Source organism: Mus pahari, chromosome 12, assembly GCF_900095145.1.
Source record: "Mus pahari chromosome 12, PAHARI_EIJ_v1.1, whole genome shotgun sequence".
Taxonomy (NCBI): Eukaryota; Metazoa; Chordata; class Mammalia; order Rodentia; family Muridae; genus Mus; species Mus pahari.
In genome coordinates, this window is record NC_034601.1 from 76,666,016 (window position 1) to 76,691,550 (window position 25,535).

Below are 25,535 nucleotides of genomic sequence, written 5' to 3' on the forward strand. Positions count from 1 at the left end.
CGCTCATCCAAGTTCTCTGCAAATGAGAATTAGAATTGTCTACAAAATAAATCACGATCATTAAATTCTCAAACTGCAGGAGGATGATGATAAGACTTCCTATTGTAAGACTTTGATTTGTTTTGGGGGGGCTTGACTTGATATCTGCGCTGCCAGTGGGAAGTGAGGTTTAGGTAATGTTGTGGGTATTGGATACAATGGTGAAGCAGGAAGAGGACTGCCTTTCAATACGGCATACTTACCCTCTAGAAGAAAAAAGAAGGGTTATTAGATGACTAACTCAGATTAGCTCAGTGGAGAGAAGAAAGGGAGAGGCAAAGGCATTCATCTAAAAAGTGGTTTTGGAAAACCTCGTGGGAGATGAGAACTAAATAGAAACTGGAGTGAATTTGTGGTGTTCACTAAGGGAGAAGGAAACCCCACCCTTTTCAATCATAGGAGCTTTATTATCTTTACAAAGTCCCAGGACTCACAAGTTATTGCAAATAGTCGTATTTCCACTGTATGTTGAACAGCTAGCTGCCTTGAGTCACATACTGTGTTAGGCATTGATAGATGATGAATCAGCCATGTCGCTATCTTAATCCAGTATTTGTTTCTGAATACCCGAGAATAATGAGGAAGGAATGTGCTTCTGTGAGAAGAGAAGAGAAAGACACTTTGGACCCTGAAGCAGGTCTCAGGGTTCCTTTGTCATCAAGCGACTGACTTCTCATCCTGCTTTCTATCCGATGTTCCTTTTCACCTTAACATTGACTCTTGCATCTCATATTCTAGGAAGGTGGCTTTAAGTGTAATTTAGAACTGACCTATGTAAGATAATCATACCTAGCTTTGGGTAGACTTGATTCAATGAAGCAATGAGCATGAATTATATTTACTACGTCTATGAATGCTTTTACATACTGTGATGGAGATCTGAGTATGAGCTGGCTAGTGGGCTGAACTCAAAATAAAAGAACATTGAAAAGAACATAATCATGGTGGTAAATTATAAGTCATAAAATGAAACATATCCACATGTGTGGGCAAGTGAAGGGGATGCGGATTGCAGCTGACGATACACTTTGGTTTTAACATCTGGGCTCTCTTTGGAGACCAGTGCTGCCTTTACTCATGTTTATTGCATGAGAGTGTACAATAGAGTTGGGCCAGCTTTGGATGAACACTTATTCTTAAATAAATGAATTAAGTTAATAATTTATTTCTCAAGGATATCTTAGGAGAGATTTAAAGGGTTTCAAAGTTGACAAGTATATTCATTCTGATTCTCCTTCTAGATGGTCTTTTGTTTTGCCTTGTCTTCACTGCAAAAGCAATTCTGAGTGATTTTTTTTTTAAGGGTTCATTAACACTCCAAGGTAACATTCTGTGTTTGGCTTTTACAGAAACTATGAATAACACTTGCAGAGAAATTCATACTGGTGAAAACAGGAGTTAGATAATAATAGTAATTTCACAACACTTTTCCCCCCATGGAAGCTGAAAGCGCTTGCAAAATGCAAACAAGAATATTGAGAATTCCCAGTAGGAAGGTGGCAGAAATCACAGCTGCCATTTAGAGATGGAGTTTTCCCTGAGAGAACCTCCGTGGAAAAGGAAAGCAAGCTGATGCGATGGTTTTCCAGCTAGTCTAAAAACACCCAGGAGGGAAGACTCTTTTTGTGATATGCCAGCTTTTCTGTGGAGTATCCGTTGCCCATATTATTATTTCTCATAATAATGCCAAACCTTCAAAGACACCACCATTAGTATTCAGTGTTTGGCTGGATGATGAAGGTTCAGGCTGAATCTTAGCAGCTCAGGGCTAAAGCCTTGCCCTTCTTACCCAGAGACATGCTCTATCTAGTTCATGTCTGAGCCTTCTATCAATTGCTTGTCCCCTACCACACTGTCTGGAAGATTGCCAGGTGCGATGGTGGTGATGGGGACCCTTCTTCATGCACAGAATTGTCTTAGGGACATTACATTTCTTTTCCTCTGTGTCTATGAAATTTTAAGCTACAAAGTTGAGACCCCAGAAGTGCAAATTAATTAAATCAAATCATTATGTATTCCTGTATACTATTTAAAACAAAAATTTAAAGGACAACGATTCCCTGAAAATGAAAAACATTATAATCACTGCTGGATTTTTTGGGGGGTGGGGGACTAAATCATATGATATCCTTTCAGTTTCCTTTCTTTCTTTCTTTCTTTCTTTCTTTCTTTCTTTCTTTCTTTCTTTCTTTCTTTCTTTCTTTCTTTCTTTCTTTCTTTTAGAAAGAAAATCTTTCATCTTGTCCAGATTTTTATTCAAATTAGAACTATAATTTTTGCTTTCTGTACAAAAGAGTGTGTATCTTTCTCATACACTATATTTTTCCTTTCACTTTCAGCAGCTCGAGTGTGGCCATTCTGGAGAGGTGTCTGTCACAGAAATAACTACCTTTGCCCAGCTCATCTCAAAAGCGTCAACTTGAATCTTGATATCCTGTGAAATGACAGTTTCCTTTATTCCACAAGTGATTAAATATAAAGCGGTATGCAGGTAATGGAGGGCTTGTGGCCAGGTACCTTCTAGAAATGTTCTGACAAGGATTAAAACAAGCAGATAATATGCTTCTCTTTAGATGTCAGATTGCAAAGCTAATGTCTCCTGTAAGAACAGGTTTCAGGCTTAATTCTAGTGATCAGCATGGGGGAGGAGGTTACACTATCAAGATTTTATGTCTTCAGTCTATTAGCACAAACATGAGTAACTCTGTATAAAGAAAGGCTTGACTTAAATATACATTGACTTTCACAAAAGAAGGAGCAGTGGTCATACTGCTTACCCGATACACAGGCCCCAAGCCCTTAATGTATACTTAGGCGCATTTGTCAATTTCCTGACTTTGAATATTACTTGGGTCCATTTTATTTGATAGCATTTTTGCATTGTCAAGGAGAAAAACAAAATTCACTGCTACACAGTTTTCATGGTGGGCTTCCATGTCCTATTGTCTCATTTCTAGGCCCATTTTTTCAGGATTTGTTTCAGAGTTATTCTTTTCTAGAACCTTGAGTCTAACACAATGTAGCAGGCATGCTGGAATTCTCTCTACAGCAACTTCTGCCATACCTTTTTGTCCTAGATGCCTTAAAGATCAGTATTTGAATCATCAATTCCCTTGGTACTCAAAGGAGCCTTGTGTCAGAGTGTAGACTGACTAACAGCCACTCTGTAGCCTTAAGAATAATGCCTGCTTATTCACTGAGGTAGGGTTGCTAACAGAAAGCTCCTAATTCCTAATAACTCCATGTAACAGCTATTCCAGATCTGGAACATCTTTCTGATTCTTCTATATGTTAAAGATAAAATCCTTAAATAGTCATATTGGGTTTTCTAGTATTCATTGCAAGTTGAACTGATAAACTTTTCAACTACATCCCTTTCAGACCTTATTAAGTTCAAGGCTAGAGTCTCTTTAAATATAGGAGGTTACAAAAAGGCAAAAGAGTATATAACCTTTTGTTCTCTTCACTGTCCCCTTGGCCCCTACACTTTATCTTTTTGACCTTCCTTCTTTAAGTTTTAATTCTACCAGTAGCACAAACAACAGGTCTTGATGCAATGGATTTCTTAGGACCTCTTTCCTGAAAGACCTTATATATTTTAAAAGATGTCTATAATTACATATGATGGTATTTTCATAAAGCCTTATATAATCCTCCAAAAAAGGACGTTTGCCATCTGCATGGCTTGATTGTTGATGCTATCTTATGTTGGAAAGATAAATCTCTAATGCTTTATTTAGTTAAAGGTGTTAAATTTTAAATAGACAAATGGATATTTGTAAAATGCATTGTGTTCATAGCTTAATAAGCTGACTATTATTTTCTCTTGAGACAATAAACTAGGATTTGTTGGCTATTTTTCCAAATAATAACAATTCTTGAATAAATATTTCAAGGACCTTACCTCTAGTTTCTAATTTCATACTATTAAAAACTTGAGAAGTTAAATGGCTGAATTAAAAGTAGAAATAAAAATATTTGTCTTCATTTCTACAGTAGGCTTTTATGAGAATCGAACAAGACAATAGTAAATTGTAGTAATATAGTTTAGTCCATAAGTACCAAATATAATGCTCTTAATAGGCACTGAAGTTGGAATATGAATGCCACCATTGTTCTAAATTAGGGTTGTTTACTAACAATAAACCTAGAATTAATGTTCTCCTACATTACCCACTTTGAAAGGCATGTTAGTGAGGAAAGTGAAGGGTGAAAGACAAACAACCCCCAGTTGTTTCCTTAACTCCATTTCCAGCTCCATTTTGGAGGGGCTAAACACTAAGATTTACTTCTGTCACACAGTATGAGGCACTGCTCAGGCTGCCACTAAGCTGCCCCACAAGCCTCCTTTTTCTGGATTCTCTAGCTTCCAGAAATTTTACCAGAAGAGAAAAGGGCATATACTGAGAGCGTAGTAGACACTTTCCATGCTGGGATAAAGTAACCCAACGGAAGTGACGGAAGGAAAGAAGGAAGGAAAGAAGGAAGGAAGGAAGGAAGGAAGGAAGGAAGGAAGGAAAGAAGGAAGGAAGGAAAGGATTCTTGTTGCTCACAGTTTGAGGGTACAATTCACCCAGGTGGGGAGGCTATGAGGGAGGAGCATTGGGCAACTGGTCACGTGGCACACAATCAGGAAGTAGAGAGAGTCGAACATTGACCGCTGGTGTTCATCTCACTTTCTTCTTGGATTCAGCCCCGGATCCTTAGCCTATGGAATAATGCTGTCAACACTTAGGGTAGATCTTCCAATCTCGCTTAATCTAATCTATACATTTATTCAGCCATCCTCATAGGTTAGTCTCCTGTGTGACTCCAGCTACTGTCAAGAGGACAATCAATATTAACCCTCACCATTGGTTAACTTTTGGTATCTACTTGCTGGGGTTAAAAGAAACGCAGATAGCTTGTTTATGGCTATGTCTGTGACGGTGTTTCCAGAAGATATCAGCATTTAACTAGACAAAGCCAGTAAAGTAGATCGACTTTCACCCAGTGTGGGTGGGCAACCAAGGCACAGCCATATAGAGACTGCTCCTTTGGAATTACTTTGTTAGCTTCCCTTGTTTTCAGGTCTTCAGACCAGGACTTTATTATGTATAAGATCAGCTTTCCTGTCCTCCAGCATGTAAATGATAGAGGTTCCTGGGAGGAACCTCTGCTTCTGGAATGGTGTGGATTATTTCTCATAATAAACTTTATTTTTATAAATCTTTGCATATATCTAGGAATTTAATGACTCTGGACCCCTGCCCCACTCCCCGATTGTAGACGATATAAAGAATATTGAACGACTAAAGTCTTTGAGGTACTGTGCAAACATGAGGTCTGCAGTTTGAAGCCCCAGCACCAACATCAGTGTTGGATGGGTATGACAGCCTGATTATCATTCAAACACTCAGAAGGCAGAGACAAGTAATCCCCCAGAACAAGCTGATTAGCCTTATGGTCAGCTCTGGGTTCAACTGAGAAATCCTTTGTTAATTATTAATGTGGAGAGTGTTGAGGAAGACTTATAGATATAAACTTCTGCCCTTAATGTGTGTCCTAATTTTTATTGTCAACATAACATAACCTGGAAAGATGGAAGCCCAATCAAAGATTTTTTTTCCCCAATCAGATTGGCCTGTGACCATGTCTGTGGGAGATTGTCTTGATTGATGTTGTTGATGATGACTGCAGGAAAGTCAACCCACTGTGGGCGGCATAATCCCTAGCAGGTAAGCCTGGGTTGTATAGGAATCATAACAAGCTATCGAGTAAGTGTTCTTCCATGGTTTCTATCCTGGTTCCTGCTTTGACTCCCCTCAGTAATGAACTGTGATCTGGAAGGATATTCTAGAAATAAACCTTTCTCCCTTAAGTTGGTTTTGCTCATGGTGATTATCCCAGCAGCAGAAAGCATACTAGAATAACATGTATGCACATTCATATGTGCTCATGCATTTGTAAACATGAACACATATAATATGCATAGCACATATGCACACCACACATACACAGATGCATGTAAAAAAATATAGACTTCTCACAAGTTAGCCAAAATATACATGGACTTTGGTACCTCTTATAGAATAGATGCATTTCACCCCAAACTTCTTAAGTCTGAAGAATAGTTTTCCCTTTGGACTATGTATCCTAAAGCCTTTTGGCCTCTGTCTGCAAACCTTATTTTGTGAAATAAAGTCTTTCTGGCCTGAAATGACCCTTTTTTTATAATATGAACAATTACATTAGGGGCTGAGTTTAGATAAAGTAAATTTCTGTAGGATTGGGCGTGATTATTTTTGTGTTAAATATATTCAGATTCTTCCTCAGAATATGATATGCTATGATATCTCACTATGGCTTACAAGGGAATATATTCATTTAGGTATTCTCTATAAGTGTTTCTTACAAAGTATATATCCTATTTGATAATCATATCCTTTCCTCCACTTGTGTAACATTTCTAAAACATGTATGATCTCTTAAAACATGAATAAAGGTTTCTTAGCTTTAAATTAATATGTGTCAATTGGATATGTAATTTTTGTGAAAATTACATCCATTTAAAACTCTAAAGTATTACAATTTAAATTTTCTGTGGAAACTATGAGAAGATTAGTATAATGAGTGTATTTTGAAAGGTGTTAATTCTAATGTATCACAATATTTTTTTCAAGCTTCTCTTCCAAATTCTACAGAACACAAGTGCTCTCTTAACTGATTTTGGACTCTAAAGATTTGCTCTTTATATTAGAATAGGTAAATACCTGTTTTTTAAAAAGTACCTATAAATTTATTCTCATGAGATCTTCAAAATAGTTATTTTGATCAACATGTCTTAGCATTTAATAATAAATAAATCATTAATACTCTCAGTGAATTTACAATCATATGTGGAATAGCAGGATTGGCTAGCACTAACTTCTCTTCTGCTATTATTATTATTGCAAGGAAAACAAGATATTTTCATGTAACCTCTTTCCTATGACTTATAGGCTATACATTGTTTTCTGTTCTTAATTCTCCCAATTTATGGTTATGAGTGAAAAATAATTTACAAGAAGACCCAAGTCATGATTAATATAGGAAGGGATTGTTGGATGAGATTCTTCACAGATAAAGTAACATTTTGGCAGTGGGCTTGTAATTCCTCCAACATAACTTGTATTTACTTTATTGGTTTTATTTTATTCTCTTCTAGTGTTTGAGACTAACTGTGCAGCTCATCCTGGCCTGGCACTTGTAGACCCCCCTCGCATACCAGCCTCTTGAGTGATGACATTATAAGCATGGGCCCGGTCCCTATTCACTTTCTTGGAGGAAGAACTCAATAGCAACCTTTTCCATAAACATTTACACAAGTTTAATAGCTTCAATGACATTTTATTTTCGTTCAACTAATTCTAATTTTCTTAGTATTCCAAGTCTATGTGTTTTCTCCCTGGCAAGATTCTGCAATATGAATATTATTAACTTCAGACACATGTCTTGGGGGAGCTCATTGTTCAGTCAGTTGAAAGAACAATTACCTAATGGTTGACTATAGTAATCAACAGTAATTTTATGAAAATAGGAAAAAGTGGGAGACATTGGGAGTCAGAGCTATAAAATTAAGTTTGTATTAGCTACTTTTCTTGCTACTCTCATAAATACTTAAGAAAAGCAATTTTAGGAAACATTTATCTGTGCTCATATTTTGAGGGTTTCCAATCATGATAGAGAAACCATGGCAACAGGAGAGTTAGATGGTTATTCACACTGAAGCTAGCCAGGAAGCAAAGAGAAGAATACTAGTGCTCCTTTTGCTTTCTCTTGGAACCCTGCATGTGGAATGGTGCTGCCTACATGCTAGGGTATGTCTTCCAGTCTCAGATAAACCTTATTGGAAATGCTCCTATGTGCCTGGCAAGGGGTTTGTCTCCTAGATATTTTTCTGTTCCCAAGTTGACAATGAAGATTGACCTTCCTGAGTTCCAAATGGGAGCATTTTGGTGGAAGTACCTTTAAGACTCATGAGTTGAATGAAACCTCTAAGATCACAAAACATACAGGATTTACATGTCCCCTTCCCAAGGTTATACAAACAGTTCCGACAGCTGAGAAGAGGTCCACAGCTGAGAGACAACCTGTCAGGCGGCCTGCCGGTTGTTCAGGGAGCCTCAGGAAAACAACTCTTGAGAGCTGTCACTTGTGTCACTTGTCCTGGTTGGGCTTTTTGGCGATGCCTCTGCCTGTGAGTTGCTTGTGTTAGAAGTAACCTGTTGCCGATACTGTTGAGAAGTGATTCCAGTAAAATCACGCATCCACTACACTGGACTTTGGTGGAATCATTTAGTTGGCCTGTTGTCAGAACAACTGGAGTGCCTAAGCACTTGTTTCTGTCCTCCCATGGAACCCATTCATGTTCCTCCTTCAAAGTAGCCCCAAAGACCGACAAATAACATGGCCAGACCCACTCTTGCTATCAGTTTTCTGAGTTAGTTCCTTGTCTTAGCCTTAGGACAAGATACTTAACATGAAAGCAACATATGAAAGGTTTTATTTGGCTCAGACTTTGCAGGGGTGAAGCCATCATGACAGGGAAGGAGCAGAGGAAGGGGGATAGGATAGCTGGTCATGTGTGTGTTATTTCAGCTGATTTCTTTTTATTCAGCCCAGGACTCCAGCCCATGGAATGGTGTCACCCGAGCTGAGGGTAGGTTTTCTTACCTCAGATAAACCTTGTGGGAAATGTCTCATAGACGTGCTCAGGTGTTTCTTCCATGTCGGTAATGAGGATCAGTCACCATAGCAGTGGACATGGAGGTTTAGCTTGGAGACGTGAATTTACACAAAATTCATGATAGAATTCTGTCAGGGTGAAAGTGATACACAATAATGCTATAAAAAGGTTTTTAAACATAGCCAGGGCTAGTCTCTAGTCTCAGAAACTGTGCAATTACAGGGAATTTTAATTGGTGTGTGTGAAGGAATAGCTTCAAGTCAATAGGAAACTAAAAGGTAGGGCTTGTTGACCTTGGCAAGGGGCACCAGTCATAGTCAAGCCAGACGGTCTTGTGAAGTTACTAAGCAACGTCACAGTTTCTCAGGATTTGTGGAGCCAGAGGGTTTGAAGAGGCACACATAAAACTTTAGAAGACAGGTGGTTGAACAGTTTTGAAGACAGTGGGTAATATTAGAAATCTGAGCAGATTTAACATTTTTCTAGTCTATTTTCTATGTTCACATTTAGTAGATTTTGTAGGGTAAGATACGCTCTTCCATTTATTCCTTAAATAGACAGGGGATAGGTGTACCTGTGCGGTTCTTCCAATTCTTTCACGTTATTTTGTTATTTACATCATAAACACTTTTGTTGTGAACTAAGATTAACATCATCTAAAAATACAATAGTTGCTCCCAAACAAAGTTTCCAGGTTACCTGACAGCTATGATGAAGCCATGGGAGAGAAGCAGACTGGATAGTTGTTGTGAGCCTCTAGATCTTGAGCTAGATCTCCCACAGTGATTTTAGAGAGTTATTTACTTTTCTCATTGCTCTGGTTGCACATACTGAACAGTAAGACAACAACAATAAAAGAAAACAAATTAAGAGACAAAGGGTTTAATTTGGCTCCTAGTTCCCGGTGTGTTCATCACAAAGGGAGTCATGGTGACTGGACCTGGAGGAAGCCACTCACAATGATCTGGTGTCAGGGAGCACAGGGAGACCAATGCACATGCTCCGTTAGCTTTTTCCACCTTATACAGTCCAAACATGAGCCTGGAGAATGAGGCTCAATACATTTAGGTTGGGTCTTCCTTCCTCAATTAACTTAACCAAGAAAACACAGACATGCCCAGAGACTTCTCTTCGAGATGATTCTATTGCACGCATGTGCTGTGCGTGCGTGCATTCGTGTGTGTGTGTGTGTGTGTGTGTGTGTGTTCATCCTTGTCTATATGCAGAGGCCAGAGGGGGATATCAGGTTTTCTGTTTTATCATTCTCTGCCATATTTCCTTGGCATAGAGTATCACATATAACCTATAGCTTGCCTTTTCAGTTAACCTGGCAGGCCAGCAAGCCCAAACAACCCTCTTATCTGAGCCGTCACATAGACCTGGGGTTATAAGAGTGTGTTGTTCATGTTCAGCTGTTTTACATGCATTCTGAGAATCCGTGCACAGTTCTTCGTGCTTGCATAGAAAGCACTCTTACCTACTCGGCTTCTTCTCAACCCTTACAGTGACTCTAGATCCTGTAAAATTGGCAATCAATATAAACCATCATGGAGGATAACTAGTTTCAGCATATCAGGAAAGTAACTCACTTTTCCTTTGAAATATCAATATCTAAACCCCAATTTTATGGATTTGAGAGAAAGATTTAGGGAAAAGGTGATAAGAAAATCCACCAACTCATTCATTTATTCAGCAAATGCACATTTTGAAAGATTCATTAGCACATAGTTCAGAGGAGCTCACAGATTTCTTGACTCAGAAATAACCAGAGAAAGGAGCCTGGGCTAATGGGCTATGTGATTCCAGAAAGAAAGCTTTATTGCTGGTGAGAGCATGGCTGGAGTGCTGTTGCTATTATTGGTAGTGATAGATCCAGGACAGACATTTCTAGAAATTTTTCTGCTAACAAGAATGGTTGGATATTACACTTGCACCATCATTTCAAGTGAGTGCTTGAGGACAGAAATGATTTACAAGGGGTGGTGGGAGTAGGGTGCCATAGTAAAGGTCTGTATAGGCCAAGCCTGAGTTGGGGGTGTGTGGCTTTTGAATGATGTGAAAATAGATAGCTGGCTGAGATGAAGAATTAGGAGCCAAGATGTCAAAGGGTTACAAAGACTATGTTCTGAGAGAGAGAGAGAGAGAGAGAGAGAGAGAGAGAGAGAGAAAATCTAAATCAAGAACTAAGGTCTTGAGAAAGGATGAACGAAGGCATCTGACAGTGGTGAGCCACATTAACATTGCACATGCTATAGTATTCAATTTTTTAAAATTAAACTTTATCTTCTTAAGTCCAATTTGCCTTGAGCCTGCCTTCATTTTATGGAAGGCTAATTTACATTTGAGCACGTCGGGTGGATTGCAGATGCACTCTGGAGTTGACCGGATAGTTACTAAGCACACACTAGTCTCAAGCCCTGGGTCCACCCTGTTCTGTAACCTTTGCTTCCATTTCTAACTTATCCCTCAGGTTCATTTTTGAAATAGTCTCTAGCTAATAGACAAAGAGGTCTGGAAATATTCTTCAGGTTGCCTTTCTCAAAGTCCTACCTCAGAAAGGCCAATAGAAAGAAAAGTGCTGGATAGGAGCAACTCTAGCAAGCCCACCTATGACCTCTCCTTGTGTGACTGCTTTGGTGTGGGATACGGAATGCAATCCTAACCTTGATGCCTCAGAGAGGGGCTGACTGGTCTCCCTCTGATGCCTATTTCAAACCATTTTCATATTTTTGTGTTTCTGTTTTCGACCTTTATGCCTTGTTTCCAGCTGGAAGGCCCTCAGTTAATGGCCTTGCCTTATAAACCTAATTGCTGTTATCATGAATAGCATCCTCTACCTCATTCCTTCCTGACCCCTCAGTATGGATCTTATCAACAACAGGACTGAGTAGGAAACCGTGAGTTCCTTGTCCATCCTTTATGCTCATATACTCTTCTCCTTCCGCATAGAACCAGCTCTTCTGACCACAATCTCACTTAATACAGTCCTATGTAGCCCTTTCATCCATAGCTTCACGTCTTCAGTGCCAGGATATCTTCCTGCATATGAGTTATTACCATTTCAAATTCATGCAGTCATTTCCTATAGAAGCAGGTGTTCTTAAAAATCAAATACATAGAGATGCGAGAGATAGAATACATTAACAGAGTTTAAACTTGAAGCTTACTTCCAGAAAATTGACCTTAATTGAATATTAAGTTTCCTTTGGGTATTCACATAACTGGAGTAGAATCTAACATGGTACGGGCATTTATCATAAGGAATATCAACCATCAAATTAAGTCCCTGAATAATAACAGCTGCATACTGTCATCCCCTGTAGTGACATGATTAAATCATGGTCACTCAATCTGTTTCTTGACACCAACATGAAAATGGTTTTTTATTGTACAGTGGAAAGCTGAATAATTTATCCCAGTCATTAACACTAGAGGCCAATATTTATGTCCTCAGAATGGCATTAAATATTAACTAATAGTGAAAATTATTAATGCCATGGTAGCAAAAGGAAAAAAAATCAGCTTAAGAGACTGGAAAGCCCATAGCTAAATTAGAGTTAAAATAGTAGGATATGTATGGTGCAGTGTACAGAGGTTCAGGATAGTAATGGAAGCACGGCTTGGAGAAAACCCAGGAAAGTTCTTGTTAGAGTTAGGATCCCAGCCAAAGGACACCCTTCCTTGTGACACTATGTGCCGTGAAGCACACTTTAGTAGACAGTTCACTAGAAATAAATAATAATTTTTTATGTTATTAAAATAAGATTTCATTGCATATCCCAGGCAAACCTTGAATTTGCATGTAACTGAGGTTGTCCTTTGTTCACACTTCTTGTACCTCCGTCGACATAGCACTGTATGCATGCACCATCATTTGTGACTCACATGGTTATTAATTCCTTAAGACCAATGTAGCATATTAAACTGTTGTGAGGATATATAAAACCTAAACCAAATCAAGTGCATTAGTTAGATATTTTTAAATGCAAAGAAAATGTATTGTCCTAGGTTCTGTCAAATTATGACATAATTCTTTCTGGAATCAGTAAACTACCTTAAGAATTTAAACTGCCGAGGTGTAACCTTGCTGCCCGCTGCACTTATTGCCTGTGGAATAAAATGCAGTTCTTGTTGTTCTGTTACTGGCCAGTGGTTCGTCTGACTTTCTTCAAGACATGGGCACAGAAAATGCCATGGGGCTGGGGACGGAGCCCAGTGGTACAGCACTTGCTTAACTCTCCAAGGTCCTGAGTTTGGACAAAATGTGAACAAATGGCATTCTGCCTAGGCCAAGTGAGCATTTCAGCTGTGACTTCTACTATAATTAAAGGAATCTTCCATAGGGTTATGTATCGGTAACTCACAGTTTGATGCAGAAGAGGAAATTCTTTTCCTTTTGCCTATTATTAGAAAGCTAGTTACTAGAGACAGGATAAAAGAGAATCCTGTATGTACCCAAATTCTCTTTTGTAGTCATCCACAGGATCTCAGATGTCACCGTTCTAGAGTCCCTTGAATGTGGTTTCCATACTGCTTGGTGGTAACCATGGTGTGAAGTAGCACCAGGGTCAAGCTTGGAGGTCCATATAACTACGGTACTTGGAAGTTTCCTCTTATATTATCTTTCCTTATGATACTTAACACCACGTCTGTGCATATTATAACCAATAGTGGGAAGTGTAAAAGATGAAGCCATAATTACAAAGACACGAATTGGGGACTAGAGTGGAAAGAGAGAAAATTCCTTTGAAAAACTGTGAGAAATAATGAAAGGTCTTCTGCATTGGCAAAACTGATTCTTCCACTTAGGCACTTGTTAAATAGCAACTGTACACTTATAATACCAGCAAGGTGTTTAGCTGTTTTTGTTCTCCAACAACACTTTACTCTCCTGGCTTCTCTGACCTCTTTTGTTTCCCCACTTGGATTTTGAGTCTCACATTGGTCCGTCAGTTAGGGTCTGGATTCTGGCACATGTGGACGGTCTACCTGATCCCCATCCCCTCAGCTTGGTCTGACAGCTTGATGTCATTCCATCCTGAAACATTTTAAATGCTCATTGTAAATGTTGTTCCTGAATTGGCCGGCAGGGTTTCTCTATGCTTTAAGGCCAATGATGATTTGACTGACTTCCCAGAACTCTCAGATTATAATGCCACCCAGGTTATATGTGCAGGTGCCTAAGACTAAGGGTTTTTATTTTGACAGGGGCCAACCCCTTACGGATTGAGACCCTTGTTAAAGGGGAAGAAGAGACTCTAATCCAGAGGCGCTTCAATGTTGGCTGAACATTGGCACCATCTCCACATGAGTACAATAAGGCACAGACAGGACAGTTGGGACTTAATCCTGAGACTCTCATTTCCTTGGTCTTAGGTGTGGCCGTGTCAATGAGATTTTGTCTTTAGCCAAGTTGAGAACCACTGCTTAGACAATGAGTAAACCAAGTTATAACAACCAGACTTCAGAATCAGTGTAAAAGCTTAAAATAGGAGAGAATCGAGATATGTTGATATCTGTAAATGAATAGAGAGCAAGAAGAGAGAGGTAATATACGAATTAAGAGGCATATGTTAGACATGACCTCATAGCTAGAATTTTTAAAGGTTTTCCTAGATCGTAGCAACCATGTCATTGTTATTGTTACTGTTGTTATTATTAATTTTCTTTCATGTGGGAGCTGTGAGTGATGGACAGGCCTTTTACTTCTGACAATTAAGGACCCTGTTTGCCATATTCCTGAGCTTTAGTATTATAAAGCGAGGCATAGCCCTATAATTGATGCTCCATCCACTTTTATAGGCTGTCGTTCCCCCAATAGAAGCCTAAGCTTCTTCTGAACCGTCAAGTCATCTGCAACCAGAACCTTGATCTCACCTCTATTTTCTACCTTCTGGTATATGATGTGGAATTAAGTCATGGTGAAGAATAATCTTAGATCCCAAGACCTGAGGACAAGTCTTGGTTGCTTCTTAATTCTGGACTTAGAAAATATCCATTGACTTTGAGATACCCATTGTAGTAGTTTGAAAAGGAATGTTCCACCCCCCCATTGACTCATGTGTGTGAACACTTGGCCCATAGCAAGTGGCACTATTAGGAGATGCGGTTTGTTGGAGTAGGTGTGACCTTATGGGAGGAAGTATGTCACTATGGAGGCTGGCTTTAAGGTCTCAGATATTCAAGCTAGACCTGGTGTGACAGTCTCTTGCTGCTGCCAGACAAATCCGATGTAAAACTCTCAGCCACTTTCCAACACCATGTCTACATGCATGCTACCATCTCTCTAAGCATAAACTAAACCTCTGAAACTGTAAGCTAGTCCTAAGAAAATGTTTTCCTTTCTAAGAGTTGCCATGGTCATGGTGTCTCATCACAGCAATAAAACTCTAAGACACCCATTCTTTAAATATTTCCTAGTCTTTAGAATGGGCCTTCTGTTTCCACCCTTATTTTGTAGGCAAGGCTCTCCTGCTGGAGGCCATGGGAGTATATTTGAGTATCATAAGTGCAGACAGTTGAAAAGCTTGGGTTTATAATTTGGTTTAGTAAGAAAGATTATATACCCAAGGAAACTTCAGTTTGTTTTTGTAAAAGAGTGTTAGAAAGATCCCCGTTGAATGACATAGAAGCTAGGTACAGAGACGCACCTTCACTCTGGATCCTCTCCGAGAGTGAGTGCTGTTCTATGATCTTGTCTACCAAGATGGCAGATTACTACAGATGCAGAAGCCACTTTCTTTGGCTAAGAGGAAGTGGGTTAAAGTTTTGTGGGTGGAGAGTAATCCTCACTTAGACAAAATTATCACCACCTCTTTTGTCATCATCTCAGAGTGACCTTTCTGATGTTGGTATTCTAGGAGGTTTATATCGCCAGAAGTGTAAGTTGGCATGGCTAAGAGTATCAAGCCAACTGCTAGATGTAAAGGCTGTCTTTCCCTTTCTGTGCAGTCTGCCCACAATCCAAGGTATTTTCTAAGGCTAAGACATTGCTAAAGCCCCAATACATTGAGTCTAATCCTAAATTCATTATTAAGCCAACTCCCTTATTGAGAGTGGGTAGTGGCAGCTCTCTAGGGACTTCCTAGAAAGTTCCAGGATGGGATACGATTCTGAAACCTTGAAAGCTGAACTCACATAGCAGCCTGCTGCCTTGCTGCTCCTTTGTCAAGATTTCTTTAATTAACTGATCAGGGCCCACTGGTCTCACCTCCTGCTTCCTGTCAGTCCCCTTCCAACAGCTACTGTATAAGTGTCTGCTCCTGCTGGCCCAGCCTCTGCTGCTGGCTCTGCAAACAGAGGCTCAAGTTAAGACTGTCTGGTTGGGATGACCTTCTTCTGCTAGCTCCAGGCTGCACCTCCTCTGCTGCTGCTCACAGCTGAACACATCTATGATGATAGGAAAATACTAAGGTCAGATTCAAATTGATTGCTTTCAGACTCTTTCCTAGCTTTCTTCTCTTTCCGCATGGCAGACCTTATTGATTGCATGTTTGCTGAATGAACAAATCCTCTCTAATAACCAAAACTCACTAATGCATAGCTTTTCTTTGTTTAGGATCTTAGAATATTTAAAAAAACATTCTTTTAAAAATTGGCAAGGATATGGAACATGTATAGTGGGAAAAGATGACAATTAAGAAAGTACAGTTCATGGAACATCACCTTTCAGCGAAGAAGGTGACGTGAAGGAGAATCATAGCCTTACCAGGGGCCTAATGATTCTAATCCAATTTCCAGCTCAAGGCAAAGATTCTCTCCATCTCTCTGACATAATTACATACTTATCCAGGAATGGGAATGGTTCCATCCAATGGCATATTAAACCAAGAAACAATAAAATGGATATGTGACATAGGGAGAAATTGAAGCAATATTTTTTAAAAAAATCATGGCAAAGAAAAAAAAGTTTTTTTTCCCCCAATCCCCGTGGAGAGGAGCCCTGTAAAGGAAAGCATAATGACTTAGTCAAGGTTGACTGAAACCTCAGGGCATGATGGAGGAGTAGATTATCCTAATGTTCTATCCACTAGCCCATGGTGTCTCAGTAGCAGTCTACCTGCAGGCTATACTATTCCTGAAGCCTAGTTAACTCTGAGCATACTGCAGAGACTTGAGGTTGGCAAAACCACGACGCGAGAGCAAGATTTACAGCCTGACTCAATAAACGGAGGAGTTGCTTTGTAAGTACATAAATATTCTCAGCTTGGAGAACTGGCATTAAGGCTTGATAGCCACCTTGCAAATGGTTGCTAAGAATGCTCAGTTAGTAACAAGTCCAGCTAAGAAGGAAATAGGATATTTATTAACTGTCATGTCAAACCATCTTTATAAGATCCAGACGTACCTTTGTACTACAGAGTCATGGGGCAAACTTATGGATTATCCAAGGGAATGGTTGTGGGGATTCCATATTGTGATTGATTGAGATTTCCTACCCAAATAATGCCTAATAAAGATGATTGTGTCTTTTTAGAGAAAATGAATTTATTTTATCTTTTTAAGAGATTATCTAGGATGTTGCAAAATGGAAGCGATGGTTACCTTCTTAAAATGTCCTTGTAATGATATAATAAAACAAAGCAATATTTACTGGTCATTAGTCTCATTCAGAGCTGAAAGGATCATTTATAAGAATAGACACTCAAAGGCTATCTATCTATCTGTGTGTATGTATGTATTTCTATCTATCACCTATTATCTATATCCATAATTACGTATATATCTACTATATCTAAAGTACTTACATTTTATTGAAGGTTTATAAAAGGCCCGAAGCTAATTCTGTTATAATATCAAAGATTAAACTCATAAGTGGCGAGACAGTCTTAACTCCAGGATTCTACAAGGTTGAGATGACATACAGTTGAAGCATCTTCTTCTGATTTATCAGGCTTTAATATTTGATCCAATGCATGGCTTTGTTAAACTTCCAAGCAAATTGCTTTCTGTCTGCCTTAAAATGATAATGACATTTTTATGAGGCTATTAGGTTAATGAGAATCATGAGCTATTGGTAACAGTTCAGGTATAGAAAGAAATAATGAAGGGTAGTAATGGCTTGTTTTCTGAGTATACATAGGTTAGGGAGAAGTTTCTATGAAAGAACACTCTTAGCTGCCTTGGTTTGCCATCTGGATGCTTCTTTATGTACATTCCTGCATGCTCCCATGGGGATTCTCAATAAGGCCTAACACAACCATACCTAGTCTCTTTTATTACTTCCAAATTATTTTCCAGGACAACTACTGGAGGACAGTAATCAAACACAAATGTACTCACATAGTGTCTCTAGTAAAGGTGTGATCCAGAGTTCCAATGAGTAGCTTGGGTGTGTGTATGATGGGTTCATCCTTGGAACATGCCAATGGTTAAGCAGTATTCAGCAGAGAAAGGATTCTTTGCTTTCTCTGCAAACATAGATGCTGCTATGGCCTATACTTCATCTCCGGCTCTTTCTCAGTTGTCCATTCCCTTCTGACACCTGCTGCTCCTGCATTCTGGAGGACCATCTTCTCATATCTTAATCCCTGCAAGCCCACAGAGCCTTTCTTCTCACTAGCTGCTTTTGGCTGTGGCATAAATGTTGTTGACATAGCAGATGGATTCACTATTTCTGAAAACCAGCAATATCTTTGCCATTTCCACCCACATACTCTTGGCTACTGATTCTCCTTCAATGGTTTGGGTCACTTTCAGGAAAACTCTACATTCCGATAATTTTCTTAAATATCAAGATCAAAAATGACATAATGTACAGGAGCCCTTATAGAACATAGGCAGAGACAGACTGTTGAGGTACTTTCACAGATGAGGAGAGAGTTGAAATAAATGGTTTTACTCTCCACGATAGATTCTGTGATGAAATTGTGATGAGCAAGCTTGAGTAGCATCTAAGTATTTGAAGCATGGAATATTTGGGTAATAAGGTGTGGATAATGGGGTTTGTCAGAAGAAGCAGGGGACTGGTAGCCCTTTCAGAATTCTATAGAGCAATGTTTGACAACTTTGAAAACAACACGACTTGTAAGAAGAGGTTGTCAAGTTGGGCTAAGGAATGTCTTTTGTCAGTGATTCCAGAGCCAAAGACAGAAAAGCTGCTGTAGCAACTGACTGGATGACCTGAGGTCCAATCCAGCCATTCTTTAAAAAAATCAAAGCAGGCCCATTTCTATTTTCCTTGCATGTCTTATGCAGGTAGCCTTGTGAACAGTTTCTTCAGGTCACTAAATAATGCTATACAACTTCTCCTTCACTTGAGCTTTATATGTACAATTTTGGAAAAGGCTCATTCTCTTGAAAAGGATCACAGAAATGGGAAGCATGCACCGATGATAATGGCAGTCTACAGGTTGCAACCAACTTCTTGCATCGGCATCCTCCTCCATGATTGTAATGCTCCTTAGTTGACCAACTAATGCTCGTCTGACATCCTGTAGGATGTCAGAGCTAAACTGGGTTACTAGCTTTTGTATCCTTTCTTCTCACAGTACTTGTAATGGTGACAACACTGAAATATTTGGCTAACTGATATTCAGAATTCCAAGGGCAAGTTTGAAGGAAAAGAGCACAGATAGAGACATCTGGAGAGAGCAGTGTATGAAGAAGATATAAGGAATGCTTTAGGGGTGAACACTGGAATCCTGGGAATACAAGCTGAATGAGAGAGAAAAACTAATCTGGATGCCAGGTGCATGGCTAGATCAGAAGGGGACTTACATGGACTGTAAGCACGAGAGTCAGCTTTGAGGAGGAGCATTGTCTGTGTGATTTTTCTTTCCGATTACAGCCTGTTCTTCTGACCGCATTAGTAGTGAGTGCTTCCAAGTAACACAGTGCTTGAATTGAAAGGTTCATTCTATCATGGAAAATGGCTTACTCACAAAGAATAATCTGCCAAACTACCATCAACATGGCTTATTATCTCCTAGCACAGAAGAATAAGTATAATTAAGAGAACTGAGATTATGTGGAAAAAATTTAACCGCAAGTTGAGATTGTCACCAGGCCAATCAGAGCTGATAGAGTCACAGGACTAGGTTAGTTTCTGAATCAGTATGAGGTGAGAGGGAGTCAGAGGAAGAGGGCAGTAGGATGGGGGTAATTCTAAGGTATTAAGGGATTATGGTATTTTCAAGAGCAGCCACCCCTGCTAAGCACAGGCTCTGAAGGAAGAGGCTCCTCCAAAAAGACAGTTTTGTTTATAATCCACTGAGAGATGACTTTAGAAGTTGCTTATAAGGTTTTAAGGGCCAAGAAAGATTATATATCTAAGTCCCTGCTCTCCTCCAGCAATTCCTTACTCAACAACCTAAGACTATATGTGTTAATGCAATAGAATGACTAATTGTTAAGGATACTCCCAGCGTCCATCTCCATCCTCCATAAAATATGATTACTTTGAGCTAAAACAATGGAAAGATTCACAAAGAGTTTGAATACAGGCTTGGCCAGATGGCTGAGTGGATAGACAAACTTTTTTCACAAGTCTGATGACTTGAGTTTAATCCCCGGAGGCCATGTAAAGATGGAAGTGAAGAGACAGCTCCACCAAGGGGTTCTCTGTCCTTAACCTATTCTCTATGGCACCTTTGAACATCCCCAAAACCACATACAATAATAACAAAGATTTACAAAAGAGTTCAAATACAGGTCACAATAAGCAAGAATTCCGAAGCACAGGTCCTTTCAGGTTAGCCTCTTAAATTCTTAGATTTCACCAGGAAATCCACATAAAACTTCTGTAGGCCCTAGCTGGGGAAGTAATGATGGCCCACGATTTGGGTTATCACTGGACACTTGGTATATTTGAAAGCAATACTAATTACTTTTAGACTGAAATGGGTTTCAAAGCATCTCTGGAACTTCCAGTAAATACTCATGAACATAATATATGTGTAACTGCTTTTGGAAACAAGCATCTGATTGGCCGGGTTACTGGACCCCATTACTCATAGAGGAAGAGATCTTTAAAATTATGGAAAAAATTGTCCCTCACCAAAACTCATGTTGCTTAGCTTAGGGCTTTGTCTATGGAGCTGGGAAGTATTCTTTCTTCATGCCAAGTACATCTATCTACTCACTACCTTTAACAAGGAACTATGGGAATTTTTTAAAACAAATTGTTAGACTTTATAAAGAAAAGAATTTCATATAATTCTTTTTGAAATTGCTTCTGAACAGCACCTTCACTAGAAAATAAATCTCACGTATGTCTCAGAAAGAAACTTGCTTCATATAGCAGAGGAAGAAGACGGAGCCTTGCAATGGGAAGGAATCTTGGCCGACACCTCCTTCACAGATATATGGATTAGCAAGAGCAAGGTATAACAACTTTATCATGCAAAACCATGAAACACATACAAAACATAGAACTTAAGGGAAGGACAGATGGCCGAGGCTTAAACACCCACCAGGAAGAAGGAAGTGGGGGAGTTGTCTTAATTAGGAGGGGCTGTTTTAGAGAGAGCCCCTTCCAGATCTTAGGGCTAGACTATGGGAAGCTTAAAGGGAGCTTCATTCTGAGGTTATTTCTACAGCTCGGCATGCCAAAGCACCACATTTTGAGCTATACCTTAATAGTATTTAAAATAAAACATTTGACAGACAGAATATGCTATGCGTAAAAAAAGTTAGGTGTGCACAGGTTGGGTGAATCTCCGTATAACATTGTGGTGGATTGTACCCGTTAGGTAGAGGCATATTCCAAAATTAGAAAAGATTGTTTGCCAGGCCTTTTGAGCTTTTATTTAACAGACATCCCACCTGAGTTCTAAATTTACTCCTGCAAGCAGCTAAGCTTCTGGAAGAGAAATGATACTGCAAAGTGAGAGCCCATAGGAAGCTTACATGGATACAGCTTCATACACCACACCACGTGCCATCCCTGGACCTTAGAATCTGCTAGAATTTCAGGTGTGCCAAGTAAAAATATATAGTCGAAGGTTTTCTTCCTAAGGCCAACAATTAATATGTAAACAGTTCCTAAAATGCATCTTCCTTAGGCCTGTGCTTTAACCAACTTCTGTATCTCAGATACACATTTAAATACCCTGGTGGGATTTTATCCCAAGCCATTCAATTTTGTATAGCAAAAATCAGAAGAAATACATTTCATCTATTCTATCTGGCTTTTCCTTTGCAGACATCAGACTTTGAAATTTCTTGCTGCATGAATATTAGCTTAGAAGAAAGCATAAGTAGTTATAAATCTAAAGCTTGGTTTTGGCTTTACTTAAAAATCTGAGCTTTAAGAATGTAGTCCCAGCAGAAGGAGGTTCTGCTTACAGGAAAGGAGCTGGGTTTGACTGGGGAGGGGAGAATAGATTTCAAGATCTACAGTCTGGTAGGATTGTTAGGAGTGATTGGTCTCAAAGAGAGATGGCTCTGTGCTCCCTATTGCCAGGGGCTGGTCACTAGACAGAGAGAGACAGATTCCGAAGTGAGGTGGCAACTCAAGTCATCTTTGAAACAACCTTTCAAAGCAAGGCTACGTCTTATCCTTTTCTTCCTTCTCCGTGCATTATCTGTGCACATCTGAGTCTCTCTGCATGCAAGGGATGTGGGTTGGAGGGGGGCCGAGCCAGGCAAGAGCAGGAATTCCACTGCAGTGGGTCACGGTTGAAATAAGTGGTCTTAAGGCATATGGCGGTGATACTCTTCCCATACTACAGGACAGACAGAATCCACCTTACCTAAACTTGTGTATTAATGGTTACGTACAAAGGACCAAATTTTCTGGCTTAAATATGTTAATAAACAGAAGTAGTTGGTTTCCCAGGAAAATGAGTACATTATATTTTCTGTACTTACCTTCTCCAAACTTACCTCATGTCAAATTTTGCAAGTATAATTTCTGTGCACTGAAAGAGGTTATTTGTTCTGGTGACACTTTCATAGCTAGAAAGGAGGGGGGCTGTGCTACTCTTTGCTAAATCTCAAATGCACAGACTTGCTGCATGCTTGGACTGCCAGGATTTACATGTCTATTTCATACCAAGCTCTGACTCATGATCTGGAGTGGGATTTTAGATGTGTCACAAAAGCACATCCCCCAAACCTTGTCAAAGGCCCAGAACTAGGAATATGTGTCACTTCCCAATCATGCGATCTTTAACAGAGATCAAGTGACCAGCAGTGCTCCATACAGGAATGGCAGGATGGGAGGAGAAAGGAAGGCCTCTTGTGGATGTCTCACCCTGCGATCTCAAAGCACCCACCAGGGACGAGTCCTCAGGAGAGAGTGGCCCCATGGCTTCCAGACTTTTGTGCCTCTTTTGTGACTATGTGAGGATGGAAACCATCACCCCCAACATCTTTCTTGAGGATGAACTGATACCCAGAGCTTACAATCCTATCTCTTGTCATCATGTTTTCAGTCATCTTCAGGATTGTCACCTACAGGTTATTTCCAGTCTTTTAGAGTCACTGAACAATCTTTATAACAAATAAAAATGGACAGGATGGGAGAAATTAAGGATGAAGATTATTGTCCTTAACTTTTGTCATGTTCAGAATATTTTATTCACTACCATGAATATTTTTTCACCCATTTTTTTTGATTTAAGCAATAAATTTTCTGGAAAATAATATTTCAGTGTGCTTCAGTGATAGACCACCACAGTGAGGTAAAATAAATAGATATTTTATAAGTAGTATCTTAAATCAAGCTCCTGTCTTGCAAACTTCCTTACGCTGTACCATTTATTTTGTTTCCAGATGTCTGTAGCAGGGAAGAAATGACTCAGAGATTAAACATCAGTATTCTACTAAAAGCAATCATCTGCAAAATTCATATTTTCTCTACAGTGACTGTCTTGAAAATGAAAAATCCAGTCACACACGATTGTTTTTCTTTCGGCACTCAGAATATCAAGCCATATGCTTGATTGACTTACACTAAGTTGACTGTTTAGTCACTGTTGAATGGTGTGTCCCTTAGGTACGACCCTGGGGAAATTATTGATGAAGCACTGCAGCACCTGACTCTCTTTCACCTCTGTTTTCTACATGGCATCAGTGCTGCCCACTTGCCCTCCAGGCACCTTCTAGGTGCAGACATCTTCATGATGAAGATTCATCCCGCTCCTTGCTGAGCCTTCTGCAGCATGGACTGCAGTTGCTTATTTGAAGTTGGCTGGTCTTCTCAGTCACATTTACTCCAGGTTTGGGGCTTTTGTACTTTCTTTCCAATCAGAGGCTACAATGTGTTCCTTCTACTATCCAGCATTTTTTATTCACCTCCACTCATTGGTTAGAGGTTACCTGGAAATGGTAGATGAGGAGAAATTTACGATATGGAAGATGACACAGGAGACCTTTGCTATTCCTGCTTATGATGGATCACCCAGCATCAATCTTAGTTGACGATCAATAAGTCGTAGAATGCATAGTGAATGAATGAATAAATGACTATATTCTAAGAATCAATCTACAAAAAAAAATGACAGGTATTATCTAAGCAATTATCTAGTCATGGAAATTACTGAAATTTTTTTTTGTACCAGAGTACATTTTTGTGAAGTATGAAATACTTTCTTTTTTGAGATTCCTTAACTCAGGATATCCTGTTATTTTGTTGCATCTAAGATCCAGACAGGAAACAAGAGACTCAAAGGTTTGCAGAGGAGAATTCAACAATGGAAATATTAGCAACTAGGTAGGCAGGGTCAAGCATAAGGTTACATTAAATATGAGTAATTGTAGAGCCCTCTAGAGTCAACAGAAGCAGGAGTGCCAAGCGAGTAGGGGGATAATGCAGAGCTGACAGAGAGGTGGCCTAGAGGGAGATGTGGCTTTGGGAAGACATCCAGAGCCAAACTGCAGTGACCTGGCAGGACAGTAGCTGTTGGAGTGGAATTAGTATTTCATTCCCTGTTCATCCTTAAATAACCTGCCAAGTATCTTCCATTGGTCAAACTGGGTATAACAGGGTTAGGAAATCTATTGACACAGTACCTAGAGGTTGGAGTCTGGGAGTCCAAAACAAGTACAGACAATTAGAAGGTAGATCTGGAATAAGAAACCCAAAATATCTAAGAATTCTATCAGCTAAGGTGACTAATTGGTGGCCCACAATTTCATTACCATCTTTATATAGATAGGATAATTATAGGTAGAAAAATATTATGGAAAACATAAATTTAAACCATAAAATTCTTAGAAAAAAGAGCAGCATTGTAAGAGAAATGAAACCCCAAACCTCAACGTTTTAGATCCCTGATGGCATAAATTATGGATAAGCAAAAGTAAACAGTACTGATGTTTCTCAAGCTTTGTTTGACAAAAGGTCTAAGAATTGTGCACAGATTCTATGTATCTAGCATATTTGTTTCTTTATCTTTTGCCTTGGTTAATCTTTGAGAGAAAAATATATTCAGCCTCTGCTTTAAAAATGTATTGTTTCTTCTAAACATGGTGGCTGAGGAAGGGATTCTTAACAAGGATGTTTTCAGGAGAACTTTGTAGGGATGTGAAATAAACAGAGTGGGGCATGGGAGGCAGCTAAGAGGGTGGGTACCAGCTGATGGGTAGACATAGCTCCATCCACAGAGGTGCTCTAAACATAAATGATGAACAAAAAAATCCAAACATTGGTGGGACAATAGTCAGTGAGTTCTCACCTTGCATGTATGAGGACCTGAGTTCAATCCCCATAACCAATGTAAGAAAAGATGGATTAGATTGTGCACTTATAGGGTGAGTGGTAGGGAGAAAAAGAAGGGTGGATCAATGGGACATGCTGGCAAGTCAGCCTAGCCTACTTGAGGAACTTCAGGTCAGTGAGAGA